Raw genomic sequence first — 19665 nt, forward strand, 5'->3', positions numbered from 1 at the left:
AATTAATTACCCAACTAAAAAATTGAGCCATCTTATATTATATGTCAAAAATTATATAATATTAACAGTGTTACAAGTAAGTAAAACCCATTGAATGTTTAGCTATTGTTTTAATATAACTCTTGTTGTGGAAAATCTGACAAAAGATTAATCACAACTGAATCAATCTAATCACAGGATATCAAAGATCCTTCAGACTGGACTGAAGCTGAGATTAAGCAACATAAGGAGTATGAAACAAAAGTTAAGTTCTTGCAGAGTGAAAGAGACAGATACCGGAAGTTGCTAGAGCATGAATTTGAGACAAGGAATGAAGACCTAATGGTAAGCCACCAAAATACACCTTTTTGGAAATTCCTCGAGTTGTAACAATCGCAAACGTCTACAAATTCTTACTTCCAAGGATACCCTGCACTCAATTTGCTTGATAAATATTCTAATTTGGGCATTAAGAATTCATATAATTACGGCCAAGTTACTCAATCTGTAAAATGAAGCAGACATCAGCAAGACATGAGCTAATATAAATTGAGTCAAAATAGCAAAAATGAAAATTTTCTACACGCACTGTATAACATTCTATGCATTTTAATCACTCCACTCCTTTCCCTTGCTTCTACATCCATCTTCATATAACCTAATTAATGGTTACATTGGGTTTCATTCTTTGCACAAATGATTCCCTTTTCTTACCCCTCCCCAACATGACCAACTGACCATCTAACATCTAACCTCTAACTGCACTTAGTTTGCTTGCACCTGATATGTAAACTTCTACCATACTGTTGCTGATGCAATTCCAGTTACTTAAGGCTGATACCTACATAATCACCACAATAACGGTCTATATTTATCATCAGGTGGTTACTTGCACCAAACAAGTATATAAAATCACTCTAAGCAAAGTGCAATTGTCTTAGGTGTAAATTTTCCCAAAATGCTACATAAATTTAGGAACAATTTTTCAGCTTTCCCCTTAGCTTTGATTTCTCGTATAATTTCATGTCTGACTGTTCCATTAGCCATTCATTAATGCTCAATAAGGTTTAAATTTAATGGAAAAGAAAAGTGTATTAATTTTTCTACTTTTGCAGAAGTGATGAAAACCCCATTAAAAGCCCAATCTCTTACATAATATGTGCATTAAAAGCGCAAGATATATTCATATAATCATACAAGCTATATGATATATGTGCTCTCTCTCTCTCTCTCTCTCTATATATATATATATATATATATATATATATATATATATATATATATATATATATATATATATATATATATATATATATATATATAATATATATATTATATATTATATATATTATTTATATATATATATATTTATTTATTTATTTATATATACTAGAGCCCTGGAATGTTGAATAATTGCAATAACCAAACAATTATACCCCAATTATTAATTTTTTTACAGCGTGAACTGACAAGGTTTGACAAGAGCCTTATTGAGCTTCATAAACTCAAACTCCATGTGGAAGCCAGCATCATTCAAGAAAACATGAAAATGATTGGAATGCAACTCAGAAATGACAAACTCAATTCATTTAAGAATAAAGAGAAGCAGCTAATGTAAGTAAAATAGAAACACAGCAAGAAATAGTTCATAGCAATACAATAAATGTATTTATCATTCATTCATAAGAGTCATGGTGTCTGGCAAATAAAAGATACCCAAGTTCAAATTTGCAACAAAGCTCTTGAAAATCTGCTGAAATTTTTGTGAATGATTTCATTACTAACACTTTATTTTTCAATGATGTTGTTTCTAGGCTTTTTAAACAAAATGAAAGCAAATAGAAATTGAAATGAAATGAAGAAGAAATTATTGTAGGGCAAATATAAGGAATTTGTCACACTGTATAGAAGCAAATAGTCTGTAAAAACTGTCCAAAGTCTTAAGTTTAAACGTAGTACGCAATAAATAAATGAATGAATGAAATCAATCTACAAACTGAGAATTTATTAGTACAACTATTGGGAGGAACATATTGACTCAGAACTCTTAAATATTACATAATTCTAAAATAAATGACAGCGCTAAGATATAGCTTAATTTTGATCAGAAAAGTAAATTTGAAATGAGTACATGCACTTCATATCATGGAAACCAATTTAATGGGGAATTTTACATGTTTAGACAACAATTTCCTCTTTCCTGTATTCCCTTGTTCACATTTTCAAGTATATTTTTAAAACCTAATAATGACTCTCATGCTTTATGGATACACATTCCACACAAAATTATTAATATTCTCTCATAATTATTGCTGAGGAAACATTGCTGAATATCTCATGACTCTACACGTATTTCATGTCATCACAGTACGGTGCAGTTCAATTTTTTTATCTTAATCAACAATATATTTTATAAATTCATTTGAAATCAGGAAAGAAATATCTGAGGTCACAGCAGAAGAGATCAAGACTGATTCAGAGCTTCAAGAACTTCACCAAGCCTTGAGAGCTTGCATGGATATATATGAAAGTATTACTCAGAAGGATAAACATCTTGATCAGAGCTTTCGTAAAGAAGGGAGTGAATATGCATCATCTGTAGCCGAACAGCGACTTAAATCATTCAAGTATGTGGAATCAGTGTGATTGTAACGACTCATTGTGATGCTAGATTATTCTTAAGCAGTGATTAATAGATCATTGAACATATTCTGTATTACATTTAAATATTTCCAAAAAATTAATAACGGTAATTATAACTCCTAACCGAATATTTATCTAAATAGGAGAGTATGTTATTAGCCATTAGGGAGGCATATATCAATAGAATGGTTGAAGGCTTTACTTCATGGAAGCAATTCATACCGGAAAATAGAGCACTTTGTTCTTCCACACATTTTTTATAATGCAAGACCTAGGTCATGCATAATAAAACGTACATTGAAGAACAAAGTTTTTTTCTTTTCCAGGGCATATAGAAGTATAATTTTGGTATATTACTTAAATTTAAAATGGCTAGCAGGATTATATTATTCTAACTAAAATAGTTCAATGACACCATGCCAATAATTATGTCTAAAAGCATCCTCATTGGCATGAAAGTTTTACTTGTTAAACCTATTTAGCTTTTCATGAATTTTGGCTTAACCCACAGTAGTCGGGCAAGTAGAACCAAAATCATAAAAGACAGATGAGCCACCAATTTTGTCACGTATCTCAATACATAAAGGATTAAAGCAATGTAGTTTCATTCAAACTAATTCAACCTTGATCTAATCCACTTGATAGGAGTTTTTTTATTTTTCTGAAAAATCTGTTACTCAGGACAATTAAGGATTACCATTCCACCCTACTAGCAAGTTATAATCATTAGATATCCAAAAAGGTTTACAGATATCCGTAAAATATTGTGTTAAACTTTAACGCCACATAGATATTTCATGGATTTTAAAATTTAGTACAAATAATTGTCAATGCACAAATTCAATTTTCATAAGCTTACACTTGTACTAATTGATGACTTAAGGAATTAATAACCATAAATTTATTGGCTGAATGGTCGACGTAAACACATTTATATCAATCAAGTTCCATTTAGAAGGGAAATGAGATGCCAGATAAATTGAAGCCTGTTAAAATAACCTTTGATCCACATTAACCAAATTCTGAATGCCTGTGACAGCTATAAGAGTTTTTCTCATTAAAGATTTTATGGAAGAGTATCATTAGAGGAACAAAAGAAATTTATTTTTATAACTATCCATTTATTTGCAAATGAAGACATTGTAATGCAGGCAAAAATTTATATTAGTAATAAATTAACATAAAATAATGACGCTTACCAATTTGGTTGAAAGGGACCACATTTTCAGTAAAATATAACTTGGATAATGTACAGGTAGCAATTAGTGGAAACTTAAGATATTTTATAAATACTCTCACAAGCAACTTCAATAAAAATTTTTCCATTATGTGGATGAAATGGTTTGAATTACAGATATTTTATGACAAGTGATCACTTGACACTAGGGATTGACTTGTAATAATGGGAGAACATTATCAACTGCAAGTACTAATAAAGCCATTAAAGCTGTTTTTCATGGAAATAGTACCATTCTCATTAATTTATTCATTCACAAGTAATAATTGTTTAGTTCCAAGAAACTGCAGGAGATGACGCAACAGTAACTTTTACCAGAGTCACCTGCTAACATGCATTTCAATGCAACAATTTCAGAGTGTAAAAATCATTCACCTTTGAAAGGCAAATAATTTTGACACTGAAAATGTGGCAATAATTATTGTTTCATTTCACTGCTGGTATAGCTAGAAATGAAATTTGTTAATCATGAATGCAAGGATGTTTCATTAAAGAGAGTAAATCTATAAAATGGAAGACTATATTTATTCTTAGCTATAAATAAAATGTTTAAAATAGGCTATTTAAAATAACTATTTTTGAACAAAAATAATATCTTATGTAATACAATTTATTAACAGTAGTCCATCAATCAATGTGCATTTTTGTTAGCTTCTAAATTTATTTTTACTCTCACAAAAACTCATGTAAATTATAGATCTGTTTCTCAAATAAATTATTGCAGAATCAGACCAACAATTAACAGCCTCATTAAACTCTTCTTGATCCCTCACTTTTCCTTAAATTGGAACCAACTGAAACTTATAATTTTCTGCATACCAATTTGTCTGATAACAATAGACCAATTAAAAAATAAACATTAAAAAGTTAATTAATTAATAAGTTGAGAGTTATGTACTCTAATACTAACTTTTAAACTTTAAAAATTAACATTTAACATATTAACAACTAAGCTTGTCGAAACTTAGTGTGGGCCCTTTTCTTAAAGTTACAAGTCAGTTTACAGGCCATTGTAATATGAACAAAATAAGTCTTCTAATGGTAATAAATGGTGGAGCACTTGTAGCATGCCTCAATTACACAGTGCACAGATTCGAAGGTTTAATTTTCCATTTAAAAACCATATTCAGAGGATTTCGATATAGAGTGATAGATTTAAGAAATAGTCCCTGGGCATAATATGTTCCCCATATCCTCATTGCATTCCTCTTTCCACCATTATTATTTTGCCCATTAGTTAAGTGTCTAGTTAATCACTTAGCCCTCCCTATGCACTTTCTTCCCCATGATTCCAGAAGGTTTATTAAGGACATGAAAAATCATTAAAAAGATGCAAACAGTATCACATCCTTGAAATGTACCTTGAAAAAATTCCTTCTAAGAAAATTAATTTACTCAATTAATATATTAATTAATACTATATTGCAATCACCATTGTATATGTACCAACATACATTTGTAAATTTTTTAAATTATCAAATAAATATTTTAAATTATCTTAATCTTCATGCAAATGTTGATGGAATGAATAAATATTATTGTTGCAAAAATTAAGTCATTTATGAAAATTATTGTTCAAATATCTGGGGAACATTGAATACTTGATTCAATTATGAGCGATTAATTTACATTGAAATGGGATTTTTTTCATTAAAAATATTGAACACTCATTTACATTAACACTGCCATTTAACTTGCTACCGTTAACCTGCGCCAGAAACATAGCATAATTCCCTCCAGTACCTAACTCTTGCTTTCCAGACGACGGCCAAAGAACTACCCTCGCTCAGCTCTATCATTGGCCTTGATGATGGAAGTCTGGAGGCTTCATGGCTGTAAACCTGAGAGTTGGAAGGAAAATAAAAAAGTCCAAGGTCAACAAGTGAGTTAAAACAATTACATTGCAAGAGGTGGGAAAAGTGTATTTCAATCAAGAAAATTTCTAGTAATTATTAGTGGAGGTAACTGAGAGCTAAGATCATTTGAAAATAAAATTTCTATTGGTGCACTTGACTGATTTAAATTCATGCATAAAAAATTATGATTAATTCAATTGAGAGGTAGTTTTACAGATATTGATAGCTAAAGATAATTCTATGCAAAGCTATAAATTACAGAAATCTCTTACACTACCAACAACTAATAATTCATCATTTTATAGGGGGTTTCTATATAGATTACCAACCATGAAGTTCATCACCACAATTAGGAATAGTAAATTAACCTTTATTTTTACCAACCTGTTATTTCAGAGGATAAATTGCTTCTAGGTATCTCAAAATGAATACCCTCCAATCATGCCTAAATCAAACCAATTAGGCCATGGATCTTGACACACAATACACATATTTGTGATGTGTTTATTTTGAAATATGACCTCAGAAATCGAGCACCCCAAAAGATTTCAAAATGCTCATGCAGAATAATTATTAACCATTCATTTAAGAGAGTTAAGTGTAAAGACACAGGATAGGTATACAGCTACACACATTTCCCATGGGATATGTGTTTTGTAAATAGGTGGCATGGAGAGCAGAGTAGATTAAGAAGATAATAAGATAAATCCTACACTCAAGACCATTTCAATTAAAATATGATTAACAAATGAATTTCCTTTATATAATCAACTATTGCATTTCTTTGAATATAATTGAAAAGTATCTTACTTTTTCAGGTCAATGAAACTTCAAGTTCACTTCCAGTAAAGCATTATTCATATTTCAAATAAATACTTTATACGCATTTTAATTTATTCAATGATCTTTTTATTTTTTCATGCACATTTATTGATTTATTTTTATTGCACATAACATAAAATAACTTTGTTTGTTCTCTTCTCACTAACTTATGCTCAACCGAAGGACATTAGTCAATTTTGGACTGAAAAAAGCATCATTGCTTATGCTTGTATCACCTTATATACAAAGTATCTTCAGCATTCAATAATAATACAACACCACGGTAAATTGTATGCATAAATGCACAACAAATCTCTGGACAAATAAATGCATTATTATTATTATTAATGAATTAAAGTGGGGCATCCTTCAATTTGCACCTTCCAGAAGAAGGCAGATCACATTCCAGCTTTTAGTGATTTGCTACTTCCTGAAGCAACTGAATTCCTTCAGGCCCTTGATACAATGGATGGGTTCCCCAATGCTTTTCCTGGAATTGATGAAGACGGTTGGGCAACATTATGCAAGCTCAGAAGAGTTAAGCTTCAAAATGAGATAAAGGTTAGTGATTGATTACTGAAAAGTAAGTAATGAAGATAAAGGTCGAAGTCAAAGAAGTCAGAAAATAATGTCTCCTAATACTTATCTTATTTGATTCTCATGCATAAAAATACTAAGCTAGTGAATTATGTTAGCAAACTGCAAAAATTATCTCCATAGATGTAAAGGATAATATTAGAGTATATTATGCTACTGTGAAGTTTGAAGGCGTGCATGTTCCAATGCTAGGCAGGGGTAGCCTGGGCTACCCCTGTCTAACATTGCCTAGCCCAGGGCTAGGTTTCATTACATAGTTTAAGGCATCCTTGGGATTCACAATGTATGCTTTGCATAAGATGATTTTGGAATATTTACATATGATTTCCATATGATGTGGCAGTCATTGGAAGGAATACTTCCTTCAACCTGGCCAAAGACTATTCCACAGCAACATGCCAAGCAACCAGCCTCTATTTGCTCATCATTTTGAGGCAAGATCAGTGGCGTAAGATTGATCTTCTCCAGACTGATTTTGATTAAATTTGGGTAATTTCATGTTTACGAGGGATGTCAAATTGGGGAGTGCCTTGCAGGTATAAAACATACACACCATATTTTTTTGGTATACAAGACTAATGCACAGATCTCATATACCATTATGGTGTATCATTGGGAAACTGGGAAATATTGAGTCACAATGATCGCATATTATGTATACATTATCATATAACTTAATGAAGCATGATGTGTATAAGTCAATTATTGGCTAATTAATTGGATATCAAGCCATGATCTATGGATAATCAGTCAGAATTTGCAATGGGTCCATTTACTTATAGGTGCATCTATACTGTAAATATTCAAATGTGAAATTCTCCAAACATTCTGATGCATTTCCTCTTAGCAGCTGCAATGTCACTAGACTGGTGAATGCATAATAGTGCAATTAGAGATGGCTGGTACATGGTTAAAATTTGTACATACCTATTTGATTTTTCACACTGAAGGTGAGTTGTACTGGTCTGAACACATGAATCCTTGAGGAAGTCATATAGAAAGAAATTAAGCTTTTGAGCTCTGTTTGATGCTTGAAAATATACAAATTTTGGGAGAATTTTCTACACCCAATTGATGGCACTGATTTTCATCTCTTTGGTCCATTCAAAGAAAGGTTTTATGGATTTCTTTTTGAGGATGATAATTTGTTGAAAACCTCAATAAGAGTGGTTGAAGTAGGACACCTCGGTAGCTTAACTGGCTAAAGCACTCGGCTAGATAAGGGATCCGGGTTCGAATCCTGGTCAAGGCAAATGATTTTTACACTCTGACATTGTTTCAGTGTAATTCACATTTAGCGGATGACTCCATTAAAACACTCGTGGCATCTCCCACAGTTTCTTGGGATTCTATTGTCTGCATCACTGGCCATGCGTAGAAGTTATGGAATGATAGCCAAAGATGGTATATTACATGAACTGCAAAGGTCTGGCTATGAGCTCTCTTTGCCTCCCCTTGAGGGAGAAGCCCGAGATTAAGTTGGTAGACCATTGGATGAACAGATAGATGTGTTTTTATGGTACATCTTCTTATATCTAAGTTATTCATGTCTAGGTTGACCATAAGCATGATGCACTCATCTTAATAAAAATCACAATTCATGTTTAAGATGCTGCATTTTTGAATATTTTATCAGATATTTTTTCAAACTGACTACTGCTACTGATCTTGCAAAAAGAAGTTGTGCTTTAAGAATAGCGCAGTTATGTTATGCAAGCAATGAGAAGCAGAAGAATGATGCCTTAAAAATGTATACTAGTTAACTCTGCAATTCATACACAAAAACTTTACGGCATGCGGCGTCATGGCAAAAATTTCTAAATAAACAACATGCTTGAGAGTCATGAGACTAGATAATGACTTCAAACTTTATTGCCGATTGATGGATTTTGATTATCCATACTAAAAAGAACATTAAGTCCTATGCTTTTGGTTGTTGGCTGCTCTAAGCTTGGATTTAGGCAATATTTTGAATTAAGCAAAATCAAAATAATTAGGCTAAACTGTGATTGGCTCGACTCCAAGATCATACTTGCGTACATCCTCATATATCAGAATGTAAAAGTTCAGGTCTCTTCTTGGCTCTTTTAATGCTTTGACATTTAAAGAGCTTTTATGTAGTTTCCCTTCTATACCTGGAAGACAATGCATTTGCTAATTATCATAAAATAAGACATTTAATTCCAACCCAATGGGCAATACATCCTTTCTAATCCTATTTAAGTGGGTCCCATCCTTGGGTCACAGGGATTCAGACACCTTGTCAGAGACATTTGACCATTTCCAAGGATAAATCTAGATAATATATTCCACCAAAATGAGGTAATATCTTCAATGATACCATCATCTTTGAAGACTGCACAACTTTGATCATCAAATAGCAAAACATATAATTTTGACTACAATTTGCTAACAGATTAACACTGAAATTACATACATACATAAGATATGATTATTAAATCATTACTGTCAAGTAGCTTAAGAGATAAATTACTGATAATTCTGGTTGATACTTTCTCATCATTGGTCACAGTATCTTCTCTATCCATAATTCCTTTACAATTTGAGAGACCATGCATCATTAGTGAAATCGAGCAGGTGATAGCAAGAATATCAACATACCAATCAGTCATTTGACCTCATTCAACTGCCAGAGCAAAGGAACAATGCCATGCCTTCCGTCTTCCTCTAAGTTTTCAAAGTCTCAGGTGTCTTGTCTTAGACCTCTTTGGTCATGTTCTTGACGAGTTCAACCTCATAACAACCCCAACACTTCACTAGCTTAGGCCTCAGCATCTTCTTTCCTCTCATCATCAGAGCATTAGGATCGTTTTGTCCTTCATATTTCTCCACATATCATCCTTTATTAACTTTGATTTCGCAAAGCAATGGATTATTCAGGCCCAGAATTTTCAAGAAGTATGGCTATGAGCTCATATTTAACAAGGAGCTCCTAGCAATTATGCTATGATATGGAGATATATATGATATGGACAATCACCAATTTTAATTTGTTTCCCATGTTTTACAATGCAATGAATGGCATCAAATATTAGGCTCTTTGAGAGGTCACTGACACAGAGGAAGAGGAATGGTAGAATTCCAATGAGAAATCTTAACTCGCAATCGAAAAGGGAAGGTGAAAGTCAAAATACAATTATATGAAGTTTGAAGGTGAAATGCATTACCGCTGACAAAGCTTACAGTAACTGTATCTTCTTGCATAATTTTTACTTACTATTACTTAAAAAATATTTTTAGTACAATCACCTATCTTCAGTGCAGACCTCAACATACTATATTTGGGTCAACTTTACAGAAAAGGATATCTTTCTTATTAAGTGTAGCACTGTACATTTAAAATGCCATAAAACACAAAATTCTTCATTCCAAACTCTCCGCATACAAGACATACATCCTTGTACTCACCGTAATATTCCCGTGGATCAAATTTTTTTTTCTAAACAGTCAGCTCAAAAAAAAAAAACCATGATAAACTTGGTGGTACTGTTTTATATTCAAACAATACAATAAGATAATTAGGATAGGTTCCAAGAAATAAACAGAGTCAATTAGGAAACATGACAAACATTAAGATAATATCAAATGATAATGAAAAAGGTACCCATATTTTAATGATATTCGAGAGAGATCCAATTGGCCTTTATCATTCTTTTCCTGATAAGTATATGTTTGCAGCACAACTATCACCTAGTACGAGAGTTCATGGAAATGTGAGCTCTTCATAATATTTAAAGTCATTATTTTTCAAATATCAACCATAATTTGTACTGTAATTATTTTCCAGGCAAAGATCACTGCTCATGAACTTGCAGAGTCTGAAAATGCTAATAAACAGTGCCAAAAGACATTAAACTCTATAAAAGCCAAAGGAGAAAAGTTGAAAGAGGAACTAACTAATGTGCGGCTATCAAAACTTGAGCTCTGCCATAATGCTCAGGTAGTGTGCAGTCATACCACTCCATAGATTTGCATCAAATATGAAGTACATTCTCCATTAAAATTTCATAAAGAAGTATGAAGTAATACACATCAGCACTTGCTTGATATTCAAATTCAACATACATCTTGTGGTTAACCAGCACATAGCAAGCATGGTGACATAGAAATAATGTATCTTCATGTTTTTTTCTCATAGGTTCAATTAATTATGAAAAATGGAAACGTAGAAATTGACCTAACAGGTGCACTTTCAGACTTTTCTGATGCAATTTTAATACATCGTAGTGTAATTCAAAAAATAAATGAGATCATTACGGTGAGTATGATACCTGACGACTGAATTTGGAGAAAAAATCCTCTGGATTGCATGCAAAATATAATGACTTTCACTTGACTATACATTCTGCAATAATTACAGAAAACAGGAGAGTCTAAAATAAAAGCAATGAGACATTTTGCTGATTTCCGCAGAAAAGTGCTGCTGCAAGAATGGGAGCACAAAAAGTTGAGAATGGAGATCCAGGATTTGGTTGACCAAATAAACTTGGTTGAAAAGACAAAAGTAGGTGTAATTCTTGATATTATTTCAAGTATGTAAGATCATAAATCAATAAATTACAAATTTAATTAGAACAGATATACTTCAGCATCAATCATTGCACATTCAGTCATATGGTCAAAACAAGATTTCTAAGTATAGAATTTCAAAATATAAAATTTTAAGCAGATTGGATCATATGATTGCCATTTTTTCAATGTGCATAAATCGAAGTCGGCATTAGAAAGGAATATAATGTCCCAAAGCCTCAAAATTCGATTTAGGTGTAATTATCTTCAAGGAAAATAAAAAAATTGGGAATAAAATTTAATTTTGTTCATGTTAATTACTGTAGTAAGAATTATCATCACAATTATTAGTGTCACTATTAAAGCCAACAGATTATTTTTCTAATGATACCCACATGTAAATAAAGGTGACATTTTCACTCAATGTGTTTTTGAAAAAAAATAACCAAGTTTTCAAGTTTTACTATAAATTTGTTAACTGTTTAGATTGCTCTAGACTAACACATTCATTCATAATGAGATTATAGTAAATATGGTAATAGAGAGTATAGTATATATTTATAGGTAATACAGCATAGCAGAATAATATGATAAAATAGTAAATATAGCTAGATCTTAATTATAATAAAATATAGTAATGTAATAAACACTACAAGTTTTTAATACCATTTAGAGAAGTTGTTTAAACATACCCAATCTCTCCATTTATATAAAAATAGTTAATCCATCTAATACTGTAAAAATTAACAAAATACTTGGCTACTTGGATTTTTTTGATTTCAAGTTTAATCCAATCTGGAAATCTGGGTACCTTCTAAACGAACTGTACTTGCTTACCCAAAAATTCAAGTAAGAATGGGGAAAGAATATACTATGTAGAGGCATGTTGCAAAATGAGTGGGGATATATCTAAAGTCAAGGGTGCTCAGGCATGGGTTACTAGGGGGCTAGTTCCTAGTTTTCAGTTTGTTGCACATATTCCATACATGTTGATATCGCTTATTTGTAGAAAATATTTTAATCGATGTATTTACCTCTTTCATCAAAAATTTCAATGTAAAACCAAGGAGACAACATCATCATCATAACCTTGAGAGATACATCTAAAATAAAATTTGATAACCGACTTCTTGGGATCCCCAAATATACTAATTTGTCCTAATTGGTTTTAACCGAAAAGGATTCCCAAAGTTGAATATAACACCCATGTTCTGACAAAAAATCAGATTGGGCCTAACAGAATAATTGACATTCACAATATTAGTAAAGCACAACTTCACTAAGCACCATGATAATGATTATATGATGCATAATCATGATAATGAAAATTTGAGGTAAGAGGGCATGGTGCCCCATTGGAAAGAGCATTTGGTTTCTAATCAGTTTTCTGGGTTCACATACTGGGTGATGCCGTTTCACAACCAATTAAAATTGAAGCCATGCGATTTTCTGGTTACTAGAACATACTTGGAAACCGATTAATGGGGCAGGGAGGGAAACTGGCCCATTTATTCTGAACCTGAGAATGACAAATGTTTTAAGGTATTAATTCAGGATGAGCTCTACCCTCACCCATCAAAACCATTCTTTGGTTTAATTATACCATATTGATAATGAAAATAAAATTACTTTATCATTAATGACCACATTTGATGGCATAGAAGATACTTTTTCCAAAATAATAGCTTCAAAATCAACCCCAATGCTTAAACACAAAGATGAGGCCTTTCGCAGGCTAAGACCATTCTCAAAGCGAACAACAGTAGACTAATTCCATAATACATTTCTACCAACTTTGCCAGTAAATTGTCATGCTGCAAAAATGTCTCTCCATTGTAACTGAATTTTGTAAATGGACCCTTCTAGTCTCAAAATTGTCCACTGCCCTTTTCACAGTATCATGCTTCTGTGTGGACTATGAAAACTTTATTCCCTGAACATGTCCAATTGAAATAGGAATATGTCTACTCCCAGTCATCTTACATGCCATTAAATAAGGTAATTAACTGGGATTACACTAAACAAGGCTTTACATTTTTGAAAACCTCAGATAAACACCAGTTTAATAGCAAACTAAGAAAAAGTTTTCAATTGAAAAATGAAACTTTTTTTGTTTGCAAATCATAAATTGCATATAAATTAAATGATTATTCTGAAATAGTTTAGTTCTCATACCTTTGGCAATCATTTTCTTGCTATAAAATATGATTCCTGATACTTCAGATGCTACACTTAGTTTTACTGCTCAGCACTGTTAAAATGACTCTCCATTTACAGGTGACTAAAGATATGCTGGAATTGTTAGCAACTACAGATGTACCTGAAAAGTCACCAAAAACAGTGGACAGAGATGTAGCCATTGTGAAAGAGGTATATATGAATATCTTTAAAAGAGTATCATTTGGCAAATTGTTTTATTACATAATTTGAACTGTGTAGTGTCGAATTATTGTGACTTTGTCACTGATACCAAAACCAAATTTGTATTTAACCCATCTTTTCACAAAATAGCATGAGTCAACTTATTTCTTATAACTATGTCTCCTGCCTACAAATTATAGTATCAACTTGAATCAGTTCACGGATTAAGTACCATAAAATGACAAATCACTTCATGCTCTCTCAATTCTCCATAAACCTACATCATAATTTCCTTTGTGCATCACATTTAGGATTATCTTCTAAATTTAATTTTTTTATTATTCATTTAAAAACTGTCTGACTGATTTTCATATCTTAAAATCTGCTCATCATCAATATTTCAATCCTGGGATTGGTTTACCCAAGCCCTCCATTCTACTCTATTTAATGTCAATTCCCTCAATCCCTGATAACATCTCTGCTTTACGTCCTTCTTAATTTGTCCTATGTACAAGTCTCTTGGTCTTCCCCCTGGAATCTTCCCTTCCATTTTTCCTTCTATTGTATTCCTAATCAATCCATTGTGCCTCAATGCGTATTCACTCCATCTATTTCTTCTTTCCCGTAGAGTTCTCCATATGGTACTATGCTCTTCTGTATACTTCCTCATTCCTTACTTTGTCTACCCATTTAATCTTCAGCATTTCTCTCCATCACCATGCTTAAAGACATCAATTCTTTGCTGGCCCTCTTTTCCAAAGTTCCAAGTCTCAGAACCATAGAGCGCCATTCTCCACACAAAAGTCTTGACTAATTGCTTCCTTGTTTCCAGCCTTAGGTTCTTTGAACATAGTAATTACCTCTTCTTCATGAATGAGTTCTTAGCTTGGGCTATTCTTTGCTTGATGTCAGTCGAGCTTCTTCCATCACATGTTATACTGCTACCCACGTAGATGAAGGATTCCACTTGCTCTTGCTGCACCCCTTGAATGGTGATACCAGCATTCAGCTTCTCTCTTCCACGCACAAGGATTTAAGTTTTCTTCTAGTTGATGCTCATATTATATTCCCCCAGTACTTGGTCCACAGCACTTAGAGTTGCTTGCAGGTCCTCTGGCATTTCCGCCACTACTGCGATGCCATCTGCAAACCGGAGCATGTTGATTTATTCTCCATTTACCTTGATTCCTTTGATAACCAATTCTTGTGTTTCTTTTATTGCCTCTTCCAGGTATACATTGAATATTGCTGGCGAGCAATATTCAATGTATACCTGGAAGCAATATTCAACGCTGGCAAGTGTTGCATCCTTGTCTTACTCCTTTGTTTATTTAGGCTTCTATTTTTCTTCCATTTTTTGTTTGCATTGTTGTAACCTGATTCTTGTAGAGGTTATGGATAATTCTCCTGTCGATGTAGTTTTCTGAGAGGTTTCCTTCTATCCTTCCTTCTATTCCTCAGCTTATTATCCGAGCAAGGATTTTTGATGCTTGAGTCACAAGGCTCAATGTTCTGTGTTCTTTCCATTCATCTGTTTTCGGTCTCTTCGGTATTGCAATCATTATACTTTTCTCGAAGTCTTCTGGTATCTTTCTGCTGTCGTAGCTATCTTTGATTATTCCATTGAGGGCATCCTTTGCTTTGACCCTGAGCGCCTTGATTATTTCTCCATTTATTTTGTCCACTCCTGGTGCCTTGTTGTTAGGTTAAGCAACGTGCACGACTACGAATGCCTGTGACATTGTATGCACAGTATTTTGTCACAGCATCTTGCTCATTTAAAGCCCCCAAAATTTCAGAGTTTAAGAGGACGCCTCGATAGCTTAACTTAGCTAGCTAAAGCACTCGGCCGGACATTGAGGGTTCGGGGTACGAATTCATGTCAAGGCAAATGATTTTTACACACTGAAATTGTTGCAAGGATATGGTTAATTTGGTATCGTGCTATGTCTCCAGGCATCTTCCATGAGTATCTTCTTCTCAGATGTTGATCAAAGATGGTATTTGCCACCACTATGTTTTTCTTGTTGCAGAATTCTCACCCCTTGACAACCACAACATTCCAATCTCCCATTACTATGAAGTTTTCCTGCCCTTTTACCATTCCTAGTACCTCTTCCAGGTGTTCGTATACTTCCTCTATTTCCTTGTCTAAATGGCTGGATGTTGGCATATACACCTGTACTATCACTGTATCACTGCCTCTAACTTTATCATCAATATCCTTTCATTATATTGCCAGCACGATATTATTTTCCTTGCCCATTTATTTGTGAGTATGATGCCTACTTCAGCAATTTTCTGTTCAACTCCCAAGTTGACCCTGTACTGCTCCCGACCCCGAGATATCATGCTGTAGCTATCGCAAAAGGAGAGGGATTTTGGATGGAATGAATGGAGATGGAATGTATGAGGAATTGAAGAACAATTTATTGTAGCGTAGGATATCAGGTAGTGTCCTATTAGGTGAGACTAAGAAATGTAAGAGTGTACAAATTGTTTCCATCCAAAAACCTATCTTAAAATATTACACTACAAATAACATTAAAATATATGTACATATACAGTTCATATACAGGCATTCATGGCTAAACGATAACAATCAACCTTTTTCAGGTTTATGGAAAAAAATTTCAGGATATTCAAGACAAAATAAATGAGTTAGATACCAGGATGGAAGCTAAGGAAAAAGAGAACAGGAAATTAGACAATGCAATTCGTAGCATTAATGTTGATGTCAATGAGCAGCTTCTGCAGTGTGACACCCAACTTGAGCACAAGTTTGCTAAGGTTATCAATGCAAGGTATGTGGAATTACATTGAAAAATAAGATTTGAGGTGTAACTGTAATCACTCAAAATCATTTATCATAATTTCAGACTGATAGCCCTTGTCCAAAGAAGCCGATTGGTGAATGAAATCCAAGAAATACACCAAGATATATTATTACTCCAAACAGAGCTGGAGTTACTCAGGCTGAAAACATTCCCAACCTTCAAGTATTTAGAAATTTGATAACTGGGTAATGCAGATGGCTTTAAAATTCCTATATTTTAGCCTTTAAGTTAAATTTTAAGCTAATTTATTTGTAACTGACTGTTTTACATTAAGTTTAATAAATATCCCAGTGTGGTATTTATAAAGAACTATTTTTTTTTCTTGGTCAGCTTGGTATAAAACTGAGTGAATGGGTTAGTCTCCAACAAAAACACTATGTAGCTAGTCTTCATTATTTAAAGAAAAGTAATATGTGCAGAGGGACAAATCTTAATATATTGATTTTCTAAAAAATGGAATTCAAACAAGTCTGAGTTTAGTATTACCCATCCATTTAAATACCCTCTATCAATCCCCATAGAGTCATGTGGGTTGGACAATCATTTCTTTAGGTTCTCATTCCTGAGTTTTTATCAATGACACAATGCAGTCAATTTGCCCTGATTTTTCTCCCAAGGTTCTGGAATCCAAGACACTTGTCTGTGAATCATCCCTTACTGTTTCACATCCTGCTGTTATTACTGAAGTCAGTACAACCATATTTTTCGTTTTAACAGAGCCTGCTCACACAAACGCCTACAGCACAAAAGAATCGTTCTCACAACTAAAAGAAATGTAATTCTACTTTATTAGTTCCTGATTCCCCTATCTCATTCCTAATTCACATTTAAAATCAATGACTTATCAAATTAATGACAATTCGGTCCTTTTCCTCATTTTTCTCTGAAATGTTCCCAATTGAGTGGCCAACCGGGAAGGAGAGGCATTAAATCCCACTTGGAGGGAATAGCCTGCTCAAGTTCTGGTCCTCAAAAAATCCACTGAAAGTGAAGTGAATGCAAAGCATATACCTCCTCAGAACATTTGTGAGGGTGAAGTACCACAGACTGCCCAAGGTGACCCTACCATAACGAACATGGAGGCCACCTCCCAGGGAGAAGGTTGTTGAGGAAGAGTAGTAATGCCAGCAAGATACAAGGCAAGGGAAGTTTTTAAATATCTTAAAAATAATATAACCCCCTGACCTAACAACACACAGGAGAAACTAGTAAAATATGGAGGAAAGACATTTAAACAATATCTATCATTCTACAAGCTAATCAAAAAGGGGGAGCAAGAGAACTGAAATTTGGAGATTATCTACCATGTACACATGGGAAATGACATATCAGTCGATAAGAACGAAAAAGGAATCAAACTGGAAAGGAACCTGTCAGATGGAAGTAGGATAGAATCAAGAAAATACACCCTCATAAGTCCTTTATAATATAGCGCTAGAGGAAGTCATTGGTATGTGCAGTAGTATTTAAGGAGTAACCATTCATAATCATAAGGTACAGTCCCGATTTGGCATATGCTGATGACATTGGGTTGTTGGCTAGAATACAAAAAGCCCTAGAACAACATTTTGGAATGTAAAATACATGCTGAAGAAATTGGATTGAAGGTGAATGAGGAGAAGACTAAATATATGCTGGCATCAAGACAGCAACATATTGACAAGATACAACCATGCACTCTGGGAGATCTCAAGAAGTAAAGTGAAACATACCCTGAGGACACACATAAAAAATGCATCTGAGGAAATGAAGGCAAGGATTGCAACAAGAAACCAAAGTTATCATGCAATCCAGATCATCTGCATATCTAAAAATATAAGAAGGAAGAATAGAGGGACAATATATCAGAAAATTCATCCAGTTTTTGTCTACGGGTCCGAGACATGGGCAATGATGGAAAGAAGTCAGGATTGATTATCAAAATTGTTTGTATTAAATGCTTTGATTATTTTTAGAGAAGTGCGCAGCAAAGTCAAAGAGTCAAGCAGTGGGTTGCCAATGAGATACTCTCTCTCACACACTACTTTTAGTATATGTGAAATGAAAGATCTACAAAAAAGATGCTGGTAAACACCAAAGAGGGCAACCTAATTTTTGGCAGTGTACTGATGATCTATGGTAACAGGGTGTGACATAATGGAAAAATAAGGCAAAATAGGGGGATGAATGGAGGCAGAAAGTAGAAGAGACCCAGAGTCCTGAAACACCTTTAGTCCTCAGGAGTATTGTTAATCCCCTCAAATACAACATTAGAGACAAACCCAAGTTATTTATGAAGGGATGGAAGCATTATTTTGAAGCAATACCCAAGCATGTAAAACATTCTCACAAGATTCTTCAGTTCTTATGGTTGGTATCAGCAAATTTCACGACCCTCAATTTGACGTGGCTCTATTCTACCAGTGGATAAACGATACAAAACAAAAAAAGAGTAGTATGTCGTGTTTATCTCTATTTCTATCCTTGAATGTTTCCTCAAAAAGTGGGTAATTGCAACATAAGAGTGTGATACTTATCACGGTAAGGTTAATATAATTGTTGTTTAATAACTTAAATAACACTAACACATGCGGAAGCATTTACATCCAAAAAATATCCATCCGATTGCGTCATAACAGTATCTCATGAGAACAACTACTAATTTCTTTCAATTTCAACTTAAGAATATAAATTATGATGTGCCTACCTGCATATTAACTGGAACTCTCAGTTTTTGACGTATTTGTTGTTACCAGTTTAACTCAATTACTTCCAAGATCAAACGGCACGCCATTTTTCGTGAGAAACGTGCATGAAGCCAACA

General features: G+C 33.4%; 1 long non-coding RNA gene across 1 annotated transcript; it reads right to left on the minus strand.

Annotated features, from left to right (window-relative positions):
• Positions 1-5538: 5538 nt before the first annotated feature.
• On the minus strand, positions 5539-19637 carry LOC139694261 (uncharacterized). The gene is made up of 3 exons (XR_011702109.1): positions 19549-19637; positions 13840-13984; positions 5539-5700 (listed from the first exon to the last, which is right to left on the minus strand). It is a non-coding gene; the product is annotated as an uncharacterized lncRNA (long non-coding RNA).
• Between the last annotated feature and the right edge of the window lie 28 nt (positions 19638-19665).

Source organism: Hetaerina americana, unplaced genomic scaffold (genome assembly GCF_022747635.1).
Source record: "Hetaerina americana unplaced genomic scaffold, ioHetAmer1.1.p SCAF_5, whole genome shotgun sequence".
Taxonomy (NCBI): domain Eukaryota; kingdom Metazoa; phylum Arthropoda; class Insecta; order Odonata; family Calopterygidae; genus Hetaerina; species Hetaerina americana.